Source organism: Simochromis diagramma, unplaced genomic scaffold (genome assembly GCF_900408965.1).
Source record: "Simochromis diagramma unplaced genomic scaffold, fSimDia1.1 OVJJ01000419.1, whole genome shotgun sequence".
NCBI classification, from domain to species: Eukaryota; Metazoa; Chordata; class Actinopteri; order Cichliformes; family Cichlidae; genus Simochromis; species Simochromis diagramma.
Window position 1 is genome coordinate 3326517 of NW_024387244.1, and position 20693 is coordinate 3347209.

The 20693-nt window shown below is 41.1% G+C and overlaps 1 protein-coding gene across 2 annotated transcripts in view; it reads right to left on the reverse strand.

Annotated features, from left to right (window-relative positions):
• Positions 1–20693, reverse strand: part of tle5 (TLE family member 5, transcriptional modulator) — a 53608-nt gene that overhangs the window by 31148 nt on the left and 1767 nt on the right. The gene's annotated exons all lie outside the window — the stretch shown is intronic.

A 20693-nucleotide genomic window follows, 5' to 3' on the forward strand; every position in this document is an offset into this window, starting at 1 on the left:
TTTAACTGCAAATAGCCTCCTCTGCATTCATAGAACAATAGACTGAGACTATACGAAGCAACAAGATAGCTTCAGGTTGTAAGAGCAGATCTATTTGATTCACAGGATAAAGTTTTTTTGTTTCTCTTGTTTTGTTAATGGCTCAGTAGCGAGTACTCTACCATGGTTTTAAGTAGGGAAGGCATTCTTTCAGGGTAACAACATTTGGTATCCTGTACATGCATGAAATGCGTTTCGTACTATGGCCGCAAAACATTTGGAAATTCAGAAGCGCTAAGGTCGGAAGAGGCACAGGCACTTAAGACTTTTATTTAGAAAAACATAAAACGTGCAGTCCTGTAAAACTCTGACAGTGACCTCGGCCATTACACATCCAAATGGTACGAGAAGCCCTGACATTATAATTCTGCCTACAGACACAAAAACCCCCCAATCCCAAACAAACCAGTCTGCTGCTTGGAGACAGAGGCTTCGACTGTAAAGAAGAATAACCTTTTCCATTATCTCTCTAGCCAGTACGGCATGGACCAAGCTCAGCAAACAACAGCTCAGCTATATGGGCCTGTGCCACACAGAGCCTGTGTCAACACAAGGCACTTGGCTAGAGGCAGCCGTGAAGCTCACACTGCACTGTGTGTCCATGCTTGTGTGTCTATGTACAGGTTGCCCCCTTTGCCAGAGGGCAGAGCTGTTGCTCAAGATCCGATTTCCTCAATGTGAACTGTAATATGCAAGCGTTTAACATGCCAAAGAGTCAGCTGCCCCAGGTAGCTGAAGAAGAGAAAAGAAGTGGAGGCAGAAGGAGGAAAAATAAGAAACAGAAAAAGCAAGAACTTTCTAAGGCTATGTCCACACTAATGTTTTGGCCTCCCGTTCACACTGAGACGACGTTTTCCTCAAGGAAAAATGCAGTGTTTTGGAAACGCTCTCGAAAACGCATTCATTTCAAAACGGAGCTGTCCCGTCGCAGTGTGGACGCTCGAAAACGCAGACTTTCTAAAACAATGCCGCATTTTAGTCATGTGATACAGTCATGTGACCAATTAAACAAAGCTAGCGGAGTGCATTATACAGCAGTTGTTTTGATTGCTCTCAATTTTGACAGCCCTAAAAAAAAAAAAAAAGATTAATATCAGTTTGTACATGCTCCAGATAGCTTTTCTTCAAATCCTTTAATTCTCACTCGCTTTTGCACATGCGCAGGACTGGAACGCAAGCGTTTTCGGTCGTTTCAATGTGGATGCACGCCTCTGTGAAAACGACTTCAAATCTATCCGGGCTAATGTGGACGTAGCCTAACAAACACACCATAAAACCAAACACCAAGACTCACAAGGGCCAGATTAGGGCTTTTATGGCAATAACACCTTTTCTGTCTCACCTTCCCATCACTATCTTGTGAAACAGGTGAGAAATGTTGGATGCAACAGCAAAAGATTCACATTCTATAACAGCCTACCAGCATGAAATAAAAAAATCAGCTTTTGGCTGCCATAGTTATAACATGTCAATTAATAAACTAAACTGGATAAAGAAACAGCGATGATAGATCTGCGTGACGTATCAGGCAAGATAATGAAAATGTCACATTAAAAAAGTCATTTTTAGTTTAGTACATCACACACAGCACACTGAAGTCGCTGAGGACAAGTGGCTCAGTTTCACCAAAAATGACAAACAAACAGTGTCTGACAAATATTGCTCCTCCACATTTACAGCAGCCACAGCCTGAATGACAACATCTGCAGCCTGCACGAACCTGATGCTTACTAACTTATCTACTTTGACTCCAAATCGCTGATGACATTTTCACATCTGATTGATAATTCTGCTTCTTGAGTAATTATTCTACACTCTCTACTTTCAGCTTGATATTTTTCATTTTATTTCATTTATTTGTGCAGCAATGGCAACACTGTCATTTACCCCAGTGCATCATATGACCCTAAGGGAAAGAGATTTGACTATATTACTTGCAGCGCTGGGTGTAAATATTGTAATCACATTACCTTTTTCAGTAATGCATTACTGTACTAAATTCAGCAATTAATTTTCAGTTACAATTATTAGTAAATTTAGTTACTAATTAGTTAAATGCATTGCAAAGTCTCTTCAGTTTCTCCAGAAATGTAAAAAAAACAAACCTCAATCAGCTTATTTCAGTTCATGTGCCTGCAGGAGGAAAAAGGTGGCGTGATCTAAAGCCTTTAAGGCGGGGAGATATAGACTTTACTTTTATTTGTATTGCATAAAAGGACATGGTGATGGTGAAATGCAAACTGTGTCGTATGTAGGAAGGTAGATAGACTGAGTGGTTGGCAGCTGTCAACAAGTGGCTGCATAAGCCAATATAGCTTTAAAAGAAAAAAAAAATGCTTCACAGTTTTAAATATATTTTAAAACTCTACAGCAAAATCAAACCCTTTTTCTGATAAGACATCCAGCAAAGTAGAAGAGCTATGAGCACAGTTCTCACAGTGCTAGTGAGAGATTTTTACCACTCTACAACCAGAGTATGTAGGGCTATCCGAGCGCCATGAAACATACACTGTTAACAATGTTTATTATCTCTTTCTCTGTCAGTGACTAAAACAAGGTGCTCTATGGGGACCTGAGAGCACACAACAGATGGATGCCCATAATGTTAATGAAATACTGCCGTAATATTGTGACACATGCCATCTGCGGTGACAAAAAAAAAAGGTGCTTGCATGCTGCGTGAGTGGATGTGTTTGTCCAAGAGAGAGCTGGGCTAATGCATGTGTGTGTGTGCGCGTGCGTGTGTATCATTTTGTTTGTGTTGCAGGGGGATAGCCTAGACAGCGTAAACGGTTGAGAGGATGTGTGTGTGCACATCTGTGTGTGGGGTGTGATAAGCCTCTATATATGGTGCTTGGCTGCCAGAGGAACAAATATTCACTGCCATGAATCATACACAAGGATAAAACAGCCCACACACACACAAATTTGCATAATACACACACACACACACACACACACACACACACACACACACACACATGTGCGCACAGCACCTAAATGTAGGACAATCTCTAATTTGATTCTGCCCTGCTCCTTTGAGACGTAATTAAAGCATTAAAAAGCTTTGTGCGCTGGTGAGGCAATTGAGACAGTCTTCAGCGAATAAATGGGATTCATCGTTTCAGGAAATTGCTGCCCCACCTCCATCCCCCACCCACCAACCCTAAGCACACTCATCGCCCACCCCCGCCCCTCCCCACGCACCCACCCTTCCTGGCCTCATCATCTGGTCCAATCCATGTGAAGTCTACTGTGAACCATAATGTCTATTTTAAATAAGAATCAGGCAAAGGCCGTTTCTGCTCCACGGATCAGTCGACAAAAGCGATGGCAAAGGATGGAGATTACAGAGGGCACTCAGCTTTACGCACACACACATAGATCACACTACAGTGATTAGACACACCAACAATACAAGAATACAGTGGAGCATTTAGACACACAAACAGAGCGGAGACAGCAGCATGTATCCACACACACACAGTGACGCACGCACGCACACAAACACACACACACACAATAACAGCAGGATACATTGGAAAACATCCTCCTCAGTATAAATCCTGCCTGAGGGTAGCAGCAGTGTGGGGATTGTATTTCCTGGAGCACTGCCTAACTGTTTACATCTCAGCCGGAGTGTGTTTCTGTGTGTGCGTGCGTGCATGTATGTGTGTGCTGGGGGCAGGGATGAAACCTTGGCATTGTAATCACTCACTAATGACTGGATGTTATCTCACTCCCACTTTTAAATGAATGCAGAAGATCCACACTGACGAACAGTTGGCCTATTTTTCAATGCCAGGATGTGTTTGCTCCATAGCAACAGTCTCAAGGATGCCATTTGAGCCATCCGGCTTTTCTGTCCATCACAGATTCCCACTGCCCATCTGAGTGTGGAGTATAGGCATATTATTATTCTTCAGGCGTGAGGTTTTTTTCTACGTGACTGAAAAGAACAAGCGTTTCCATCTGATTTTTTTTTTCTGCTGAAAGCAAAAAATAAAGAGTATTCTTTTTTTAGTTGAGTCTGATGGTGAGATTATACATTTTATGGGTAATTTACTGCTGGCAGTATGCATGTGGGCGATGCCCCAGTTCAACTTACTTTCACACCAAGTACAAGTGCTTACATTTAGACATATTTTAATACCAAGGACTCAATAATAATGCAGATTTTCAACCATAAAAGTGAGAAGCACCCTAAAAATCCAGTGATAATGTACACCAAATACTCGTCATGAATCTGAATCTGTAGGCTCTGTATGATTCTGATTCTGAAACCAGCACATATACCCTGCCATGTATTTTACTGACTTTATGCAACAGGAATAAGTAAAGACAAATAGATAATACACAGGAAATACAACAATAAAGCCCAGTGCTTTTTTTTTTTTTTAAATACAAACACTTCATGACTATAAAACTGATATGCACCACCTGTGTACTACTATCACACCTGCTACAGCCACGTTCACTGACTGCAGTAGAAATGCGGTGTTGGTGCATCCATTCTGTGCGCTGTCATGATTTAAAATCAATGGGAGATTTCCTCAAGAGCAAAGACGGTGACATAAGTATAACTTCCAGCTGGAAGAGTGTGTGGAGTCAAAGTCTGTAAACTTTCTGGCAGCTTTTATTAAATTTGATGATTTTATACAAGCAGTTTTTATGCACTAGTATTCACTGAAATTTAACTCAATTTAGATAGCATGTCAAACCTGTGTGTACAGCTGCTTTATAATGCTACAGTCACACCAGAGAAAGCAGCAGTCGGAGACCGCAGAACAACAAAAGTATTGCAACGGTGTGAAAAAATAATTTGCAAACGCACCGTCTTTGAAATAGCCGTTTCAAAGATGGAGTCAGTCTATGATTTAATGGGGAGAAGTTGGCAGTTAAGTGCAATCTGTTTGTGATTTAAAAAAAAATCTGCAAACCTGTGGCTTTCAACAGAGAAATTCACATTAACTACTTGCATTCGGAGTCCAGCCAGTAATGCACGGTAGAGCAGGGAGATATGACCAAAAATATTTATCACGATATACATTAGAAAATTTGCGATAACGATATAACTGATGATATAATTGACACTAGACAAAATACTTTACAACTACTCAACTTTATTAATGCAAAGAAAAAAATCAATGTATTTTCACTTAAACAAGCAGCTGTTTTATGTGCATTAAAGTTATATAAAAAAAATTAACAGTGCAAATGCAAATTCCTCGCTGACAGTTTAACCAAAAGGCATTTGCAGTGGAAACTGGCCAACATATCCTCAGCACAACCATGTAGAATATCCACAAAACTTAAAAAGAGGTTATACACACACAATACGGTAATATTATGTTGAAGCACAGTGAGGCGCCTGACTACGATAGCCGTAATGCTCCAACAATCCATCAAGCGGTGCGGCTTCGTAGCAAAAATCGTACTAAAACATTTGACAGATTTTCAAGCGCCGTGTACATAAAATCGTTTCGAGGTCAGTAAACACAACCAGAATTCATACATAAGGCACACAGGATTATAAGGGGCACTGATTTTCAGAAAAATCAAAGGATTGATTTTAAGTGTGCCGTATTTTCCAAAAAACACGGTAATAACGACGGCCCGCTAGCATGCTCTACCAAAAATAATGCTTTGTTGTGTATCTGACGGACGAAAGCCAAACCAGTTCCACACCACTGAAGTTGCAGCATTTTTACAAACCAATTCTGGTTCATCCGTTTCATTCAACGATCCGCTTTCGCTCTTCTCATTCTGCGTCGCCGCCATGTCCGTATGTAAACATAGGCACTGCGCATGCGCGTTTTACCCATATTCTATCGCGATATTTCATTTTCTTATCGTTGCCCAACATTACACCAGTATTACCGTGAACGGTATGATATAGCCCAGCCCTAATGCACAGAACTGAAACAGAAAGTAAGAAAATCCTCCGCCTTTAGTGATGAAGTTGCTGCAGTATGGCGATTTAACTGCAAAAAACCTTGCTTTTACATAGGAATATAACAGGCTGACAGCCACCTGACCTTATGGCAAAGGCACACATCGCAGATGAGTTTCACTCATCGACTCAGACTGATTCCAACATGTGCTGTAAACAATGTCTGTCTGCATTTATAAATATACACGCAACCCATCGCCCATTTGTCTGAGCACGACTGCAGTCATTCCACTTTCAGCATCATCCCGTCTCTTTGTACTGGTGAAACGAACGCATGGTGTGTGCGTTTATTTGGGCAAACGTTTCAGCAAAAATCCATCCTGACATGATTCACAGAGCCTTTGAGGGCTTAAGCTTTTTGCTAATACACGAGCAGCAAACAAGATCACATCCTCCATCTAAGAATAGCTCCAACCAAACAATTCCATCTAAATATCCCGGATTAGTGTTTGGACTAAAGCATATGAGCCCAGTGATCTGAGAGAGGGACAGGGCTAACTGGCCCACATCCAAGCTCACCCCCAGCCAACTCTGTCTGGGCCAAAAGGAAGCCTCGCTATGTTAGCGGCTAAGTGTGTGTATGTGTATCAGAGAGGAGAGGCTGAGGAATAGGATTGTGTCTTCAGCCGCTCTGGACAGGGGCTTTAGAGCACGGGGAGAGCCTAATCCTGTTTCGGCCAGGAATTTGATTTTGATTATTATCTCTCACAAACCAAGCAGAGGCTTACCCCCATTTCTGCAGCATTATCCCCACAACACACAAGCACACATACACACACACACCTCCCTCTTGCAGCCCAACAGATTTGACCTCGTTAAGACGCTTTAAAGGGGATTATTCTACTTTTATCACTTCGAGAGAAGTGCCCTTGCAAACATAGGCTTGGCATGTCTTACCTTCCCTCCCCATTCTGAACTATCTTGACCCCCCCTGGCAAGGCCAGCCAAGTACACAGTACAAACACATACAAACACGACAGTTATAGCACACTGCCCTGCAAACACAGATGCACCTGTGTACAAAAATATAGTACACTATACCCACACGCACGCAGGCTTGTACACAATAAGACCTAACATAAGGTGGGGGAGGCATAGTGTAACACACACACACACACACACACCACAGGAAAAGAGTGCAGAGATTGCAAAGCCAAGGGAAATGGGCAATTTGTCAAAAGTGGGGAAAGTGGTGAGGCCGACAGTACTGTGGGTTTGGAAACCATGGCTGAGATTAAAGCCAGACTCGCAGAAGGGGGGCTTTAAGATTACACCCAGTACGGCTGTGTAGATGATTGATGCCTGCTTGTAAAAACCAAGGTTATTACTTACAACAGCCAAAGAAGGAGAAAAAAAAACAGGAACGAAGAAGGGAAGATTAGATAAGTTTGCAACAAGTTAACAATGAAAGGAGAAAGCTGGAGCTCTGACATTTGGGCAACACCGGGGGAACTCCAAAGTTCTTTGGCACATATTGTTTTCTATCAGAGTATTGTAATTTCAAGTGTATGCTGATGAGCTCTATTTGATTTCATGTTTACGCCAACAGCATGCAAATTAGTTTTTTATAGTAATGGGACCAGGACAGACTGAACAAGGGAGGTTCTCATTGCCCTGCTCTTGAATGAAAAGGCTGTTGGTGGGGATGTGGTAGCATATTGTTTCAGTCATGGCCTTACCGCTGTTAGGCACACAAACAGAACAGCTAATTCTCCTTTGCGCATTGGCAGATCTGCGGGCTGTGGCCAGGCAGGGGCAATCAAGCCGCCTCCCGTCGAGCCGCTTTGTTCCAGCCCATCGCACCGTTCTGCTCTGGGGAAGGTTTACCCCACCCACCGCCACCCTCCTTTCTTCCCACCTCCCACACTCTCCTCCTAGGAAGCAACTGCTGAATACTGATGCAGTTCCTCACTACATCCCCCCAACATTAACTCCCACACGAGAAAACCACACACGCACTTTAAGAGGAACTTGCGAACATGCATGCAAAGACACACACGCGCAAAGTCATTACCACATTTTTTTGTGTGGAAACGCACGCACGCACGCACACACAATTTGTACACATGCTAAAAGAGAAGAATGTATACAGACAATAAAAGGACATCCCACGTCAACAAAGCCGTCTATTACTTGTGAATTTGTAACCTTGACATGCAGGCCTCGTCCGTGAAGGCAATGCAGCAGAAATACACGCATGCACACTCAGAAACACACACATCAGTGTCTCCCGCAGGTTTGAGCGAAACCAACAACAGGACATCTGTTTTTGTTTATGGTCACATTCTTTCTGGTAAATTTGCTGTGGTACTTTGTGTAAAGCAAAGCAGCCCGAGCTGACAAAGTGATGCACCGACAACTCAACTGGCAAGTCTCATGCTTCTGCGGATCCTTTAGTTTCTGTATTATAATCATACAGAACCAGAATGTCAATGACGCAGTCCCTCATCTGGCTTGTGATCCATCACAATTCATAGGTTACTGCAATGTGTGAAATACATAAAGGAAAGTTTTGTTTTCATTGGTTACCTGTATTGGACTAAGTGACAGTAAGAAAAGACACTGAGAAGCTAAATAGTAGGGCTGGGTATCGTCACTGATTTCTAGAATCGATTCAATTCCGATTCACAAGGTCCCGAATCGATTCGATCCACGATTCGATTTAATTTGATTAGATTCGATTTGAATTTGGGAAATTTTGACAGTCAGAAATATTATAATTCAGATAAGTACATTTACATATTTTTGTATCTATAAAAAGGAAGCTGACACACGCAAGACTTTATCAAAGGTGTGAGCATCCCAGCAGATGCCTTTGTGTCAAAGTAGCTGAGGATAAAACACAGAAAAACACGAAGGCGATTTTCCTGGCCTAGAATTTATAAAAATATTCTGCAGTACATCAAAAACGAAAGAAAACCATTAATCAGCATATGAACATTACCTCTGAAGTTACAGGGGTTTTATTAGAGACATGGCGTTTTGCATTTTGCATAATTTTAAAAAGTTTACATTTGTTCAGTATTGAACAGCAGAAATTAGGTTTTCTTTTCGGAAGTATATAAAACGAAAATAAAAAACGTAGGCCGACAGCGCTGTAAACAACGGTAGACTTGTGCGTAACAAGCAAGCGAATAATGAAGTACAGAGAGAGAGAGAGAGAGAGAGAGAGAGAGAGAGAGAGCTGTGCATCGCGGTGGAAGCAAAACAGTAAAAGTCAGAGTGAATTCATGACGATGTTTATGTGAAGCGTAGTTTGGATCTTCTTTTGCTGCTGGTTCGGTCAATATTGTTTGGAGAGAGATCAAACTAACAGCTTTAGAATCAGCGCATAAAGGGCGTGAACACAAAGCACAGACCCGCCGACAGATCAGAGTCAGCGAGCTGTCGGCTTTCAGCCCCGACTGTGAGAAAGGCGACATCTAACTGATTCTGATCCGCGGGTCGCGCTGTGTGTTTAAGTCTTTGTGCAGAATCCGTGTTCCTGCTCTCATTTACTGTCTTAGCTGTTTGGTGGTTGTTGAAAGTTTGTGAGATTTCACCTGAGATTCTGGCATTTCGGGCAAAATAAATTTATATTAAAAAATCGATTCAGGATTTTAATGAATCGATTTTACGTTATCCAAGCCAGAATCGATTTTAATCGATAAATCGATTATTAAAAACCCACCCCTACTAAATAGGCTCACAAAATCTGACCAGTACTCCTGTAAAATGGAAAAGTGATCGAAAAAAGACAAATATGACCTTGAGCACATTTTGGATAAAGACATTTAATCATAATTTTGTGATCAGTGTGTTCAAGTTTCAAGGAGGAATAGTGAATCTTGTGAATTTGAGTCAGATAGATGGACAAATAGACAGAAGAGATGGATAATTGACTCCTCGCCACTAAAGAAGTTTAGGGGAGGAGCTAAAATGAAAATAATTATTATGAAATATATTTTCATTTTAAAATTACAATTATTTTATTTTTTAATACTGTAAAAAAACTGGCAGCTTCAGTTGAGCTTCATTGTAGGTTTCATGACAGTAACTGTAACACATACAGCACATAACAAGCATTTACGAGCTCTCTCATAAAGGTTTAGCCTTGCTTGTAACTTAAAAATACGCCATTAGTTGTTTATTTCTTTCCTCAGAATCGGTGGATAATCATGTTAATTTCTCTTTATTTATTTATTTATAAAATCACCACAAGGTGAGAGTTTTGTAACTGATTGGCCCAGCAGGGAAGTGCATCATTTATAGAGCGGTGACACGTTTTCAGTCCTCTTGATTCAGTTCTTTGTTCAAGCCATATGCTTCTCTGGGGTGCCATAAACTCCAAGGTGCTTGTGCGTTTGTTGTTATGCATAATATACTTAAAAAATATTCCTCTTTGCAGACATACTTATGAATCCTTTATCGCATTTAAAAAAAAAAAACAACGCATGGAAACGTCAATAACTTTTTTAAAAGTTCAATCTAACTAATGTACAGTATGCTTTAGCTTTGGCTAAACTGCAGTGGAAACAATATTGATAAAAGCCAAAAGAGACTGAAACTGACTCAGAGCATAAATCGTGATGTGGGTGAAGAATCTGAATCACCGAACACTACAGTGTCTGCTCAACTGAAGCAGCAGCAAACTAAAATAGCATCGATATTTGTATGATGAGAAAACGCTAACCGTCAACAATTATTACATGAAAAACTATAAACAGTACAGTGATGACGTTTTCAGCACTGTCATTCCACAGCAAGAAGATTTCGACTTTTAATCCAGACTGGGGTTTCGCATGTTCTCCCTGTGCATGCATGGGTTTCCTCTGAGTGCTCAGGTTAAATCCATGTTAGGTTAACTCGTGCTTCTAAAATAGCCAGTGATGAGTGGCAGACAAAGTGCTTTAAGTGTATAGAATGAAGCAATGTGTGAATGTATAAATGTGGGTTGAAGTTGAAAGTGCTTAGAGTGGTCAGCAACTCCAGAAAAGCCCCTATATGCATGCCAGTCCATTACCATGTTGTTTATAACGTCATCTTTTTCAGTCTCAATTTATCTCACAGCACTCAACTCTTAATATTTGCCCAACAGTAGTGAATTAAAGTTGACATTAATCTGCCTTTTCTTCACCCCATTTCACAAAAATAATGGTCATATTTTTCTAGTAACTTGTCAAACTGATGACGTGCAAAAGACAACTTATTTATGGAGTCAAACACAAAGAAGGCATACATGTGGGGAACTGCAAGGTAAGGGGTTGAAATGGCAATCATGAACCACAGAACCCCAGTTACCCCTATGCTATCATCAAGGCAAACCCAAATACAAATCAATTAAGTGAAGCCACTGATCTATTAACTTTGTTTGTGCTGTTGATGCCTTTTTGAGCATTTTTAATGCAGCTATCTAACTAATAATATAGCTTCTTGTGTAAAGTTCATCCAAGAAGTTTTGGTCAGTGAAATTGTAATTAGATTAATCAGATGTGTCTTTGCATTGCGCCCCTCGGCAGTTCAAACACCATGGACCGATCGTCACTCTTGTTCTACTTCTGGGAATTCTGCTGGAAGTCTGCCTGAAGGGTCCATGTGTATAATTGATACACTGCAGTGCAGTTTCTCAGTCTGTGTGATCATATAAAATTTACAGGAATGCAGACGTGTGCACGGAGCCTCGCACACACAGTATGTGGACAAAATTTATGTCACCCAAGCACACTCTAGCAGGTTTGCAGATACAGAAACTATGACAGGTCTGAAGCACTTCACTTCTTGTGCAAATCAGAGCAGCACCGACTGCAATTTTCTCAGCAAATTATGATTTCTGATTATTTGCTATCTGCCAATTATTCTTATTCTTTCTAAGAACTAAAACTGACAGACTATACAACACATATACTTTATAACTTCACTAAATAACAGGACATTAAACCTTTCTCTCGGATTCATTCGGCTCCATAATTTTTCTCATAACTGTTTTTATCCTTTGCTCAGACTGAGGCTGTTAGTTTGTGGCTGGCTCAGAGTTCTGGATAGCTCTAGTTTAAGCCACTTTTTCTTTGTTAATTTCTATAAAATGTCCATTTTTAAGTGACTCATTAGTCACATTTATGCGGTTTTCTCTGCTGTTTACTTTAGTGAAATGTCTGAGTCGTCACTCAGTTCCAAGCTAACAACAAAGTAAGTGGCTTTAAGTGTGTGTCCAACTATTTGCCTGTGCGGCTTTGTGGCATAACACAGACTAGCTCCTTAATGGTCATATGAGCGGAGAGCAGTGGAAACAGACCAATTCTTGTCTCTGGACAGTCAACTGGTGAATCTCTAATCCAAATATAATAATTTCTTGCTCAAAAAAAAGAACATGGCAAGGCTTCAATATGCACAATACATGAATGACTACATCCATCTATTGTTTTGACTACATAGCATGTTCCCACATCTGATCTACTCTATAGGTGAGCAGAAACAGTTTCTTCTACAACCAAACACATAAATGGGTTGTTGAAAAAAAAGAAAGCATGAAAATTATGCTGGCACTGCAGTGTTTTCTCATTTTTAGCTGGGCTTTCTGTGTTTAGAAACAAAGAAGAAAAAGGAACAGACTCAGCTCACTGTCGTCCAATGTGCATTTGCAGAGTTTGGGAAGCCAGCCACCAGCAGGAGGTATAAGTCAGTGTCTGAATCTGTACTCGCATCTTTTCTGCCTACTTGAGTCTAAGTCAGTATGTGTGTATGCTCAACAAGAGAAGGGCTGTACCAATCTACACCCCTCCATTTTAGCCAAACCCCAAAGCACTCTGACAATCATCCACCGTGGCCTTTCACCAAAATCAACATCACCTGTGACCCATGGCCTCTGCTCGGCCACTTAAATGAGGGGCCTCCTGCAGGTTGGTGATGTTTGGGTGGGTTGGTGGGTGGGGGGCACATGCAGGGCTGTGTTTGTCATGCTAATCAGCTGGCCTAACCTCAATGACCCAGACATCTGCTGGCCTGCGTGTGTCAAGCCCCACATTCAATTTGTTCCCCAGATACAAAAAGCAGATAAGACCCTTGAGGCTGGTAAGAATGTGTGTGTGTGTGTGTGTGTGTGTGTGTGTGTGTGTGTGTGTGTGTGTGTGTGTGTGTGTGTGAGAGAGAGAGAGAGAGAGGGGGAGGGGTGGGGGTTCTTATTGACGTTGAAAGGGAAAAATCCTTTTATTTCTATGCATGTACTAGAGCAATAATTACCAGAAAAGAAAGCCAACGTGCATGTTTGTGCGTTTTTATGCTCGCCTCTGTGCATATTACTGTGCACGCACTAATGTCCAGTACCCCCCCCCCTCGCCAATCATCGGACACACATAGTTAAGCTTGTTGCTCTCTCTCATACACACACACAGACACACGTTACTGTGTGTCTGTGTGTGTGCAGCAGAGCAATGGAGCAGGGGCGGGGGGAGTTTGTTTAATGGGCGAGACAGGGGACCATGGGGATTAAGCTCCCCCCAGCTGGAGGCTTTAGAGGAAAGGCTGGGGGCTGTTCTGTTAATTCAAGTGGGCTTAATAATGCCTGTGCACCCTCTGCCCCTGACCCTCCCACCACTACATTAGATCTGGGAGGAAACACATGATAAAGGGAGACAGACAAGAGGAGGTGGAAGTGTGTATGCTGTGTGCAAGAGTGTGTGTGTGTGTGTGTGTGTGCGCAACCTGTGGCCATCTCTACAGTCGAGCACATGCTCAGGGGACTTGTGAGATTTTGCCTCCCATATTACTTGCGCTACTCTCTGGATTTGGCACCAGGCCTCTCGGTTGCTCCACTTTCACGCCACTGCCAGCTTTGTTGAAGCTGCATTAGGATTAATCAACACCCAAACAATATGGCAAATGCTGTCAACTGGGTCAGGCACTGTGCCACGATCAAATGAGGCTTTTCCCTCTTAAACCAATGAACTGTGCCTGTAACCTGCAACGGGGGATTAAAACGTGCCCACTGACATAAAATGACAAGTGAATCCCCGTTAAACCTCAGAAACCTTAGTCTTCTTTGTTTCTAAAGCTCTTTTCAGACATGGAATATGCAACGTTGCTGGCTGTATCAATATATTAAAGGATTCTGACACTCAGACATGAGGGTTTTTCTTGCATGGAGAAAATCTGGCGCCCTTCCAGCGCCAAATAAAGATCACTAGTGTCAACATGAAAAGAAGCGCAAACAAAAAATATCAATTCAACCGCTGAGCCAGCAGTGCATCAGCTTAAATACAACATCTCTGTCTTACAACAGGAGCAGTCAACTCTGCTCCGTCCACAGCCGCAATATTTTGCACAGGCACTGGATAAGCCAGCTAAGCCGCGTGGTTTTAACAAGACCTGGATTCTCTGCTCAGCGCTCAGCACAAGTTATTGTCCACAGCTGGGTTGTACCAAACTCTCCCACTGGTTCTAACAGTAGAGTCAGAGCCATGCTGCAGCTCTTTGGGCTGGATATCCTCCTCCATCACTGCCAGCTGAGGAGTGCACGCTCAACTTTCTCGAAAGTTCTATGGAAAAACAATTATTCCGATGCCATAAAGCACCAACTAATAACACAAACACAATGTGAAAATTAATTGTGTACATTTACTTCTTTTTAACACTGTAATAAACTATGTGAAAGTTACAGTACAATTTGAAATTTCCAACTTTACACTATAAACCAAGGAACTTAGAAACCAAAGCGATGAGCACTGTGCCAGATGTTTAAAAACCTTAGAAATGTTCCAGTCCGCTGAGATTACTCCAATTCTTTTTTAACTACAAGTGTAAAATATTTGATTCCTTAGCTGATATATGAACATCAGATAACTCACTGAAGGACATTTTAGACCAGCATCTGCGGGGCTCTTTAACATATGAGTGGGTGGCAATTACATTACAGGGTTACCTTGGCAACTGGAGGTTAAAATGTCCACTAGCAACTAGGGCTGGGCTATATCAGTATAATGTTGGGCAGCGACAAGAAAATGAAATATGGCGATAGAATATGGGTAAAACACGCATGCGCAGTGCCTTTGTTTTCATACACACATGGCGGAAAAAGCATGGCGGCGACGCAGAATAAGAAGGACGAAAGTGGATCGTTGAATGAAACGGATGAACCAGAACTGGTTTGTAAAAATGCTGCAACTTCAGTGGGTTGGAACTGGTTTAGCTTTCGTCCGTCAGATACACGACAAAGCACTATTTTTGGTAGTGCATGCTAGCGGGCCGTCGTTATTACAGTGTTTTTTGGAAAATACAGCACACTTAAAATCAATCCTTTGATTTTTCTGAAAATCGACAGAGCCCCTTATAATCCCGTGTGCCTTATGTGTGAATTCTGGTTGTGTTTACTGACCTCGAAACGATTTTATGTACACGGCGCTCGAAAATCTGTCAAATGTTTTAGTACGACTTTGCTAAGCTACGAAGCCGCACCGCTTGATGGATTGTTGGAGCATTACGGCTATCGTAGGCAGGAGCCTCGCGGAGTGATACGTACTGTGCTTCAACATAATATTACTGTATTGTGTGTGTATAACCTCTTTTTAAGTTTTGTGGATATTCTACATGGTTGTGCTGAGGATATGTCGGCCAGTTTCCACTGGAAATGCCTTTTGGTTAAACTGTCAGCGAGGAATTTGCATTTGCACTGTTAAATTGTTATATAACTAATGCATATTAAAAAAAAAAATAAAAAAAAATTAAAAAAAAACAGCTGCTCGTTTAAGTGAAAATACATAGATTTTTTTTTTTCCACTAATAAAGTTGTGGAGTTGTAAAGTATTTTGTCTAGTGTCAGTTATATCGTCAGTTATATCGTTATCGCAAATTTTCAAATGTATATCGTGATAAATATTTTTGGTCATATTGCCCTGCTCTACTAGCAACCAATTTTCAACTGACCTTTTTTGGAAAAGCATGATATCTGGGAGTTTTTTCAATCCGTATTTAAAACCCTTCCTAGTACAGATTCTGGTGACTATGTAATTCTTCTTCTGCTTGAGCTAACCGCTGCTTTTGATAGAGTCGACTATGATATCCTAATAAGTTGTTTACAGCATCTTGTAGCACTTCTTTAGGTCTATTTTCCGACTATTTTCTGTCTCACTGATTCTGATCCCTGCAATGCGGAGTTCCACAGGGCTCAATTTAAGGGCTTCCACTGGGATCCGTTCAAAAAAATTGGAACCTCCTTTCACTGGTATGCTGATGATAGTCAACTCTATCTCCTGTTTTTGTAAGTATTTGGTGACATCATCGCTTAGATGGCCAGTTAAATTGGTGCACTAGTGAAATCTAGCTTCTTTCATTTAAGGTAATTGGCAATGGTGAAACCTTTCCTCCATAGGCAGAATTTAGACAGTAATAAATGCATTTATTATAGTCTTGGCTCGATTACTGTTACACTAGCTCACCAGTCATCTGACTAGCAATGCCAATTTATACAGAAACAGTGATCTTATTTGTTTTTATTGTATTATAGTTGTTCTTACTTTTGTTGTTTTTGGACTTTTGTCATTTTCAACGTAATTACTCACTTTTTCAACAGCATGTTCTATCTGCTGTGGCTGTTTTCAAAGTGCTTCATAGTATAGCAAACAAATGTAATAACCAAGCAGCATGCAATGAACTGGCCTACTCACTTAACAAAAATCATGTATGAATATAGCTTAAACGGTAAAATGACCAATAAGCTCACAGCAAGGGATGCACTGACCAAAATTCACAAGAATCTCTATTTTTCCTAAAATATTACTGATCAACTAATGGGTGTTCACCCAAACTGTGCTTAAGGTCAAGCTCAAGTTCAGTGTTTACATATTCGCCAACTGATCGTGTCCCGAGTGGATCCCGGAGGTGACACAAGTCCTTATTGGGTTGCATCAGGAAGGGCATCCAGCGTAAAAACTCTGCCAAATCAAACATGCCGAGCTACCCACTGTGAAGACCCCTTGTGAATAACAGAGCAGCTGAAGATAGCCTCTTGTCATTGTCATTGAGGTCACATTTTTTATTCTCACCTAAAACAACTTGTAATTCCAGCAGATATTTCAGAAGCGTTCCTGCAGCAGTTCTCCACTCTGTGCTGCTTTTAACCGAAGCAGTCAAGTTGCACAGAACACTTGAGGAGGGCAGGAAATCAAGCCACAGGAATGGCAAAGAGAATCTAATCAATTTTCAAATTAAAAGACCTTATACAGACTGAACACTGCTTCTGAAATGCTCCCAGTTTGATCTAAAGCCATACCAAGTATGGAACAAAACTGCTTCCAAGACCCAGCTGCCCGTTGTATTCCCAGCGTCAGACAATATGATAGCGTTTGCTTCAGTGTATATGAAACCTATAATTTTTTTTTGAATCAGTATATTTAAATCTGCAGCCTTAACAAAAGGTAGAGTGGACTGAAAATACAATGAAGCAAATAAATTGCACTTAAATGTTTGCTAAAATTGTAATGTTATCGACTTAGCTGATATGGTCCATGGGTTCAGATATCTGTGGAAAGAAGCAACTATCCAAATAGCAAAAAGTACAGAGACGGGAAAATCTGTCACTTGTGTACAATTATGAAACAGCTAAAAGCCTACCGGCCTCTGCAAATATGCCTTTTAGATACACTTTGCATTGAGGAAATGTGCCTCAAGTGTCTCAGTAAAGTCAACAGCTTTAAAAAATACCTAAATATTTTAATAACCATCCCAACCAATAAAAGCTTCCCCTGAAAATCTGACATGAGAGGATTGTTGAATGTGTACGTAACTAAATTTGTTTGCGAGACCCATCAGTTTGCTATATCGCGGTGCCACTTCTCTCATCCGCCAGGTCCTTATCGGTGACACTCATATCTATATGGGTGTCACATATACTTCCCATCCCTGAACCTTTATGACAACAGCAGCGACTGAAGAGAGGATCTGAACAGGGAATGTGTGTGTTTGTACAGTTTATTTATGTGAAAATTCACAGTGGAGGGCGGTGTGTATGTGAAAGGTTAGGCGTGACCGACTGTAGTCGGTTAAGACTGAACCAGCTGCAGCTCCGGTGAAAAGACGTTAAATTCCCAAACCCCACGTCTAATCCTGTGAGTTTGGTCTTAATACTCCAATAAAGCGTAAGAGCACTCAATTGGATTAGAAAAATAACCTCCTAGATAAGTAGACAGGCAGGAGTGGAGTGGCCCAGCTGCTCTCACCTTGGAAAAGGTGACTGAGGACTCACTCCATCAGGAGGTGACTGGTTTACAACTTCAACCAGAGACGAGAGAAGACCGAAGATGGCATCTCGTCCCAGTAATTACCCAATGTGGGGTGCAGGTTTTAATATTAATAATACAATAAAAACAACTGTCTGACATAAGTACCTTTACTGTACTCTCTGATAAAAGGTTTTCTTTAGGATCCACAGAGATCCACTGGAAACAAACAAAATGCAGAGGTTGTTATTCACTCAAATGTTAGGAGTATCTGGGAGGATATACACAGTGTTGTGGTAACCAGCACTCTGGCAAAGACAAAGACAAAAGCTACAATAATAACTTTCTCTTCCAGAGATAGTCATGCACAATTAGGAGTGGGCGATATAGCCTCAAAATGACATCACAATTTTTCAAGAAAATTTGCGTAAATGACAATACTAAAAAAAAAAAAAAAACCGAACAATGTTTTATTGATGCTTGCAGTAAGTGCAAGTAAACAACTAAGTAAACAAGGTGCTGGCAGCTGCGTTATTGCAGTAGCTCCACAGTGTTGTGGTTTACACAACACACCTTACACAAAAATGTACACCAGTGTTTATATGAATAACTATAATGACTAAATGTTCTTTTCTATCAGGAGACTCAAGTTGCAACACTGCTGGGACTATGCACAGGTGGTACTTGTTTTCTTTTAGACAGCCACTACAAAAATTAGGTAACCTAACAGACTCAATTGACTGTTACACAGAACAAACACTTTTAACATTAACTTTCAGTATTTCTTTTTAAATGCTACTAAATGTTATGACTTTACAGTTTTTCCTGTTTCTGTACCTGATATCTATCCACTTCTGTCCTCTAATCAAGGTAGACTCAAGTATTCATCTCTATCTGTAAACAACATGTTACTGTGTCTTCATGGTGAAAGTGACAAATAAAAACTCCCCAGTGTCTCTCACATACACACTTGCAATTTTTCACAGTAAGGAAATAACTAAATTGTAACCAGACGGCACAAAAGTACTTGTATGCAAATGTTGTCAAATTCTAAGCCCATTTGTTCTTACTAAGGAAATTTTCAGAGGTATGAACACTACACAACCTAAAAGAGTTGGTTTTCTGAAGCTTGAAAACATGCAAAACTAGAGGACTGCCAGTAGCTTTTGGACTTAGCGTTCCTGACAGATCTGACCGGCCTGCTCGATGAATTTAATTTAGAACTGCGGGGTGAGGATAAAGATGAAATCACCATGATCAGTTCAGTGAACACATTTAAAGCAAGCAGTCAAGTACGCTGCCACCCTGTGACCCGAGGAAATCCTCATATGCAGGCAGAACTTTAATGTCAACCCATTCTTGCCGCTTGACAGTGCACGTTATGAAGAGGAAGTCCAAAACATCATGTCAGAACAGGAGTAGCGCTACACTGCATTTGAATCCATCGAGCCTCTTGGCAGCTATCGGCTTTCTGTTTGATGCAAGTATTGATGTAGCTTACACTGGCTCTAAAGTTGCGTAACTGTTTAAACTGGATTGCTCTGCTACTAAGAACAAGGTGTTTGCTATGCATTAGGGTTCAATTTAGTACATCTGCAATAAATGCAGGGTTTGGGAATGGATTACGAGGGAAAGGGGGAGTGGTCTCCCAAACTCATGAGAGCCACCTTGAACTGCAGTTTGTTAGTGAAGCAATAATTCAAATCTGCTTTCTCTCACGTGAAATTCAGCAGTTTTAAATACACATAAAGAATAACGGATTTGTGTCCTGTCTAATGTTTGATTTGTAGTACTGTGTTTAATCTACAGGGTAGAACTCAAGAGAGCTCCATACGCCATGCTGGACCTGCACTTTCCAAAATATGTAACTACACGTTGTAGCTACACAAACCTCAACAACTGTGAAAGGTCTGTTTGTAACTGAAGCATATTAATTAGCACAAAGACAAACAAAATGTAAGAGGCTGTAATTGTATCTGATTTGGTTATTATGCTAATAAAATGGTTGTAGACAAATACATTTTTTTCCTCTTTCTTTCATACCTCTGATAAACTCTCTGCTTTAGGAGATATTCATAAGGATAAACAGAGACTTATGTATTCTCGGATTTGCAGATGGCATTGAAAATAACATAATTTAGCTGAGGTTTCTAGGGACTCTGTGCTTATGAAGGGTTTCACCGATCTGACAAGCCAGACTGCAACCAGAGGTTCCCAAATCCTTCCATCCTACTTCTGAAGACTCACATCAGTGGCAGCAGCAGCACAGTGCAGCATAATCAGGCTGCCACACAGACTGCCAAAGGGCAAAGCATTCGTGTCAGAAGACATTCTGGTTTCGGCTTCAGCAAACAACCCTTACCCTTTCAACAGTAAGAGAACTAGCGGTGGCAACAAAATGTTGCCAGAGAAAAACAGAGGGCATGATTCATAACAGCAAAGCAAAAGTCTTTTTGCTGTTTGTTGTGTTTACCTGGATCTATCACTCTGTTACTTTCACCTTTGCAGAGGGCAAA